Below are 8257 nucleotides of genomic sequence, written 5' to 3'. Positions count from 1 at the left end.
ATTAAATTTTGTTCCAAAATTTTTTTTGTATATTTTCTAAATATTTATTCAAATGTTTCTATAAAATTCAGAGTAAATAGATAAGTCATTTACTAAATATAAAAGTTTTTTATATATCACTTACAAAAATATAATAATATTAGTTAGTTTTGTCGCATTTATTTCTAATCATTCAAAAATTGTTTTGTCGATAACATAAGAACTTTTTATCAATAGCTAAATCTTTTGACTACCAAACTAATAGTTAACACTAATATAATATAATATAATTAACTCATCGGATCTACCATTGTTATTGCTAATATACATTGTTAATCATTAATATCGTTAAAATATGTTAGTAAACTATGATTAAAGTTGCTCACAAGCACTAATCAATATCATTTTTTTATTTAAATAAGCTAAATAAAAAAAATAAGAAAAACAAAGAAACTACTTAAATAGAAGGGTAGTCTCATTTAAGACTACTCTTAAACTCCTCCCAAATAGATAAAGAAAACTTCAATTGATAAAGTTATAACCTCATCGTCAACTTTACCATAGTGTCTGCCACCGTATTTACATCTTTTATAATCAAACGAAAGTCAACAAACCAATTTCAATGATGATATCCCTTATTTTGAGCACCAACGGATTAATAAACCCAAAACCATCATGGTGATTAATAACAAGATTAAACACTTTCACACAATCTGCCTCACAAATAACATCTCGTTGACCCACATTCCAGGCTAAGAGATATCTTCTCAAAATAGCAAACAATTCCCTTTGAAGAATACTATTACTCCCAATCATTCCCAAACACCCCCTTTGCCAACTTACATTACAATCTCTAATAACGCAAGCAAAACCAACACTATCACCAGAACCAGGATAACTAGTATCACAATTAATCTTAAAAGTACCGATGGATGGGGATTCCAAGAACCACTTAGAATAGAGGGGAGTGACATATGTTGTAATTCAAAAATACTCCTAAACTCCTTTTCTGAAGTTAAAGCTAGACAAATCACTTTTTTCGGAAGTCAAGTCTCATGAGGATTAAAGATGTCATTATTCCTTACTCGCCATATCTACCAAAGTCCCGAAAAGAACTTGAATGGATGCTCTCTGCTATGATACAAGGACCAGTTCTTCAAATTTAGAGGATGACAAAAAATATCCAACCTATGCCATACAAGTTGAGCTTTTAGACAAACTCGAATACAATGTAGAACCGATTCCTAGTTAGAAAGGCATCTTGGGCACCTATCCGATGATGACATCCCTCTTCTGAAGTGAAAACTTGCGGTAGGAATAGCCTCCTTAAGACACAGCCAAGCCAAACGCTTGTGCTTTTCCGGAATAAGCTGGTGCCAAAGCTAAAGCCAATTCTCTCGCTCCTCCCAACCAGACAACTACTTACACAACCACAAGTAACCGTTGCGTGAATCATAAACTTTGGTCGTAGACCCAAACCAATACCAATCCACTTCTGGACCTGCTTACATATCTGGATTGTAAGAAAGAATATTACCTTTCAGATTTTGAGATAAAGGAAAATAAAGAATATCCAAATGACACCTACCAACCGACCAAATATCCTGTATCCGGAGGTTCGAATCAGAAATATGAATATAATCCATCTCATTAGATAACTGTCCTTCTTTCCTCCAACTAGAAAACCAAAAATTCTGCTTTAAATCCCAATACACCAAGTAAATCCATCTTTCAACACTTTCCAAGCCTTGCAATTTTCAAAGACTCCTCCAAATGAGAGAGGCCTTATTCTTAAGACAACCAAAATAGTCATATAGAGATGATCGAAATTTGATATCCAACAATTGGACCCATAACTTGTTTGCCTGATGGAAAAAAAGTCCAAACTAACTTTTCAAGAAGAGCAATATTCATACAATAAGGATCTCTAATCCCCAAATTTTCATATTTTTTTGGAGTAACCAATACCTTCCAACTAACAAGATTCAATTCTCTTCCATCAACTTATCCTTTCCAAAGAAAATTTCTCATCATAAACTCCAGTTTACTAATGATCCATTTGAGAAAAAAAGAGACATGCATCTAGTACATGAGAATAGTGGTTGCAATAGAACTAACCAAGTAGAGTCTACCTGCCTGATTGAGTAAACTCCCTTTTTCAGCTTACTAGTTTACCCCGAATCTTATCCAGGACACCGTTAAAAACTGAATGGGTCACCTTAAAATGGCTAAAGGTAACCCTAAGATACTTGTCCTTGTTGTAGAGACATTCTTGGAACAAAACACTTTAGATTTTTTCACATTAATCTTCATCTTAGATGCTTTACGAAAAATCTCTAAAACTAACATCATATTTTGTACTTGTCTCTTTGTAGTTTTACAGAATAAAAACAAATCATCTACAAATATTAAGTGGGATATTTTTTGTCCCTCTCTAAAAACAACAACTGCCTCCCACAAGTCCAAATCAACCTGATGACTAATAAAGTATGACAATTTTTTCATACATAACATAAAAAAAAAAATAAGATGACATAGGGGCTCCTTGTTTAAGACCCCAACTAAAAGTAAAGCCATTTAAACGATTCTCATTTCAAAAAATAGATTAAAAAAAAAAAGCAGTGACACAATTCTTATTAAATTAACATGCACATTCTTATTTCATACTAAAAATTATTAAATTAATTACATAACTAAAAATTACTTCAAATCAATATCACTTAATTACTCCAATCTGTATTGATGTATTAAATTAAGTGTTTACTTCAGTACAATAATAAATTCATACGTACCGATACGTTTAAAATATGGACAAATAATAACAAGCCATGTGGAATTTATTTTTCACATCAGCATTTATTTTTTTTTAAATATGTATTATATCACCACTTTTACTGAAACACCCTTTTAATTAAATAAAAAAAATATTTTTTTTATTTAATTTTATTAAAAGTTTTAAACACCCTTACTTTATTCGATTAGACAAAAATACCATTTTAAATCAATCAAATTTTAGAATTCAACTAATCCTAATTTTATATTTTCAAATAATTTAAAAATAAAAACAAAACATATCTGGAAAACAAAAATATCATCCCGAGGACATTAAAAGAAGTCCAACGCTTAACAGGAAGACTTGCTGCCCTATTCAGATTTGTCTCATGCTTGGCTTTAAGATCTATTCCCTTTTTTCAAACCCTTAAAAAGAAAAATATTTTTCACCGGAATGACGATTGTGATCGAGCTTTTGTCAATCTGAAAACAACTCTCTCACAACCGCCGATTTTATAAAAACCCTTACAAGGGGAAGATTTATACTTATACTTATCAGTTACTAATTGGGCGATAAGCTCCGCTCTTGTTACAGAAAGGGACAAAGCTCAACATCCAATATACTTCGTCAGCAAAATACTACAAAACGCTGAAATCAATTATCCGAGGATTGAAAAATTGGCATTAACACTGCTATTCTCGGCAAGGCGACTCCGACCTTATTTCCAGAGCCATGTCATCTATGTTCGCACCGACCACCCATTACGACAGGTGCTACACAAACCAGAAATTGCTGGCAGGCTTGTAAAATGGTCGGTCGAATTGTCAGAATTTGATATCAGATACCAAGCCAGAGGACCGATCAAATCCCAATTCCTTGCCGACTTTATAGCAGAATTAACAATGCCTACCGAAGACGACTATACAATACAATGGACATTATACGTTGATGGTTCATCTAACATTCAAGGATGTGGCGTAGGGATCCGACTTGAGGGTAGTGATGGCTTCATCCTAGAACATTCAGTACATCTATCCTTCAAAGCCAGCAACAACCAATCAGAATACGAAGCCCTCATCGCTGGACTATGACTTTGTTTAAATCTCCAAATTTCCAACATAAAGGTTGTTGAGTTAAGAAATTAACCAAATTAATTAGTGATGACAAACATTATTTTTGGGCAAAATAAATAATTAGTGTTGATTAATTATAATTATTTATTACTAATTATTTATTATTGCAGGCCAGAATTCAATAGCCCAAATGGAATGAAAAGCAATTAGCAAGGATGGTGGGCTGAAAGCAAAATTGAGAGTCCAAGGAAAAGCAAAAAAAGCCAAAGAAATCAAAACGGGCTGAACTTGAGAAGAACTCGATCCAAGCCCGAATTGAATTTCAATTCCCTCTCACTTGCTTTCACTAAATCAACGTTCCTTTCTTCTCTGTCTCAGTCAAATCAGAAAATCAGAAAAGTGAGAAAGAGAGAAAGAGCTTCTTCCCTAAGCTAGTCACCAAAGAAGCAAGAGAGAGAAGTATTAAGCTTGAAACACAGAAGTCTAATCAGAAAATCCAAACAAAATCAAGCTTAGGTTAAAGGTAACCCATTTTCCTCTTGCATGCATCAGATCATCTTCGCTTCTTCCCAACTCTCTGCTCTATCTGAAATAGGATACAAAGGAAAGATGGTTTCTGTTCTTCTCTGCTGTGTATCCACGGTCTTAAACATGACTTGGGGACCAAGTTGATTTTCAAGGGCTAAGATCAAGTTGACCATGTGAAGATTTCTATGGTTACTGCTATATGGCTTTCGGTCAAGATGAAGAAGTCAGAAGGAGAGTTTCTACTCTGGGGATTAAGGAGAAAAAGTGTATCTGTGGGTTGGTAAAGCTCAAGGCTCAAGGTGTTGACCTTGGAAGAAGAACCCAGCAACGTGCAAGGAGATAAAAGAGGTTTGCTGTTCATTCAGAAACTAAGGAGAGAAAACCAGTGAATAGAGGTTTTGTTCTGAGAGAGCTCTTTGAAGAAGTTCAACTAACTGGACAGTGTAACCTAATCAAAGGTGCACTCCGCCAATATGAAGAACTGAATCAGAGGCTTGCCAATCTGGTTTTTCGCATAGCACAGAGGCTTGCCAATCAAAGAGAGTGAGTCTAGTGATGGTATTTCAGATGACGAGCTTTTGTTTTTTGCTAGGAGATTCAGAAGGATGATGAAGAACAAAGGCAAATACAAGGGTTCGAGTTCAAAGGAGCACAAGATCGACTTGAGCAAAGTGACGTGCCATCATTGCAAGGAGGTTGGACACTTCAAGCTAAACTGTCCAAAGCTCAAAAAGGAGGACAAAGGAAAGAAGGAAAGGAAGAGGGAAAGGAAAGAAAGGCTGTTGATGAAATCAATCTCCTTCATGTTTTACTTATTGTAATGTACTTTTCTAAGTTTATCTTTCTGTAATTTTTTGTGAGAAAAGGCATTGTGAGAAAGCTTAAGAAAAATCCATGAGTGGAAAAAGGTTGAGAGAAATACTTGAGAGAAAAGCCTAAAGTTATTTTCTGATTTCTTTAGGTTAGTTAAGTGTCTTGTATCTTGTACCTGTAAGGTATCCCTTTCTTAGTTGGGTTAGCACTAAGAGTGAATAGTTAAGTATTAGCATAGCCATGTCAAGTTAGGATAGAACTTGAGTGTGAAAGGATTGGGTCAATCCTGTGAAATTGGTGTATGTAATACTGTTAACTATAGTGAAAATTCTTCCACTGTTGTGGAGGAGACTGGACGTAGGTTGCATAGCAAAAGGCAACCGAACCAGGATACATGCTGGTGTTAGCTTTTCTCTTCTCTGCTGTGTTCTGTTTTCTGATATTCATGAGACAAAAATAAATTCTCATAAATTTCCGCTGCTTAGTTTAAATAGAATCAGAATTGTAATTTTGTTTAAAAGGGTCATAACAGCAACAAAAAGGAAGGCATAGATTCAACCCCCCTTCTCTAAGTCTACCACAACCTTCAAAGGTATATTGCGATTCGCTTCTGGTAGTACAACAGGTAAATGATCTATTCCAGGTTAAAGATCCCCTCCTTTCTAAATATCTAAAGCTCGTAAAAAATTTAAGTTTAAAATTCACTGAATTTGAAATAAATCATATACCACGAGAACATAATCACAGGGCCGACATTCTTTCTAAGCTCGGCAGTACACAAGCCGACTTATATATATTACACCAGTCCACTATAACATCTCCAAGTATTACTCTAATCGATGTTGTGAGTGTTACACAGGAAACAGATTGGCGTACCCCATTTATACACTATTTGCAAACAGGGAACACATCGGACAATATCCAGAATACAAAACGGTTTCGACGATAAACGTCCTTTTTCACTTTAATAAATGGCTCTCTGTATCGCCGAGGATACTCCCGACCACTTCTAAAATGCCTCAATAGAAGTGAGGCAAAAATAGAATTATCCGAAGCCCATGAGGGAATCTGCGAAACCCACACAGGAGCTCGAAGTTTGGCTTATAAAATCCTCCGGGCAGGCCTCTTCTGGCCATCCATAAAAGAAGATACCAACCATAAAGTCAAGACATGCGACAATTGCCAAAAGCATGCACCATTAATACACATCCCGGCAGAGCAGTTACATTACTCGGACATCAGTTGGCCCTTCAACCATTGGGAGTTCGACATTTTTGGACTATTCCCAATGGCACCGGGTCAGGTAAAATTTCTTGTTGTTGCAATCGACTATTTCTCAAAATGGGTGGAAGCCCAACCTTTAGCTAAGATTACTTCACAACAAATGACACCTTTTATTTGGAAGAACATTATTTGTCGTTTTGGTCTTCCCAGACATATCATTACTGATAATGGTCGCCAGTTTGTCAATCAGAAATTCACATCTTTTTTGCAAAACCTCAAAATCAATCATCACTTCTCATCTGTGGAACATCCACAAACTAACGGACTAGCTGAAGCAGCAAATAAGGTGATATTAGATGCTTTGTAAAATATTCAGTTGAGCTTTTATCCATTTTCATTTCTGGTCTTAATTTTAGGTAGGGATGGCAATTTATTTCCGACGGGGCGGGTATCCGCGGGGATTTACCCGCCAGGGGATTTCCAAAACTCTCCAAACTCCAAATAAAACAGCCCTCAACGTCAATCGACACCAGCATGAGGGACTAGGGATGGCAATTTTCCCCGGCAGGGCGGGTATCCGCGGGAATTTACCCGCCGGGTGACGGAGATAGGGACATTTTTTCACCCGTGGGGGCGGGGACGGGGATCCGCGAAATAAACGGGGCAGAGGTGGGGAGCAAGGTCCCCGCCCCGTGGAGACCCGTATAATACCCGCATATACAAAATTACTAAAATATTCCTAGTATATATATATTGGATTAATACTCAAAATCGTCCCTGAAAGATCACACATTCTTCATTTTCGTCCCCGAATAATTTTTTTAATCAAATTAGTCCTTGAAAGATTTAAAATCAATCGCGTTTGTCCTTCCGTCAATTAGTTAACGGTTTCCGTTAATGTTTTCCACATGTATCGTTAAATGACAAATCAACAATGATAAATCAACATTGTCTTTTGGTATTAGGGCATATTGTGTCAAAACGGCGCCGTTTCTCTTTTCATCTCTCTCAAAACGCATGAAACATCACAATAGTTAGAGAGAATGCGACGGAGCTCGGATCATTGGAAGGGATGAGGAAGCCATAATCGGTGATGCTATGCAGAGTGTGACTGGGCTCATTCTTTGCAGTTTAGGGTACCAATGCTAAGCCATAGTTGGAGTTGTGACCACTAACCAGCGACATTAACGACATGGCAAAATGGAGCAACAGTGACGCCAATTAGACAGAGAGATAGAGAGACTCACTCAGTGATGCGACACAGAAACCCGACAGCCCAACCACATCACCAATCCATCAGCGACACCCACAAACAGCATGCCACACAAACAAACGGCAGTAATTTTGGTCGAATTTCAGAGTTCAGAGGTAGAGAAAAGTGAGATTAAGAGAAGTGAAAATGGAGTCATGGAGCTTGGAGATGGAGGTAACGTTGTGGATTGTAAATCGTAAAAGTGAGAAAGATTGAGAGGTTGGGGATTTATTGTTAGGGTTTTCATATATTCAACTCAAATTGGGCTTTGATTAGGTCAAAATGCATTCTGGGTTAAGAAGATAACTTTTAAATTGGGTTCTTTCTAAAATGCAACCTCGCACCACAGACGCCATTCCGGCAATTTAGCGACTTTCTCCGGCAATTCTACTCAAAGCAGCTTCCTCCAACTCGAAGTGTAGAACCGCAACAGAAAGGAGAGGTAGAATTGTAAAATCATACCTTTGATCCACCAGTTTACAAAAAATTGAATCCAATCAAATCTGAATTAGTGTGATTTTTAATCAGTTTTGAATTTAAATTAAATTAAATAAACAGTTTAATTTAAATATATTTGGATTTGAACACCTACTTAATTTATTTATTTCTAGTGAA

Source organism: Arachis ipaensis, chromosome B05, assembly GCF_000816755.2.
Source record: "Arachis ipaensis cultivar K30076 chromosome B05, Araip1.1, whole genome shotgun sequence".
Lineage (NCBI taxonomy): Eukaryota > Viridiplantae > Streptophyta > Magnoliopsida > Fabales > Fabaceae > Arachis > Arachis ipaensis.
The sequence above is the reverse complement of the archived record's forward strand: the minus strand, read 5'-3'. Positions refer to the sequence as shown.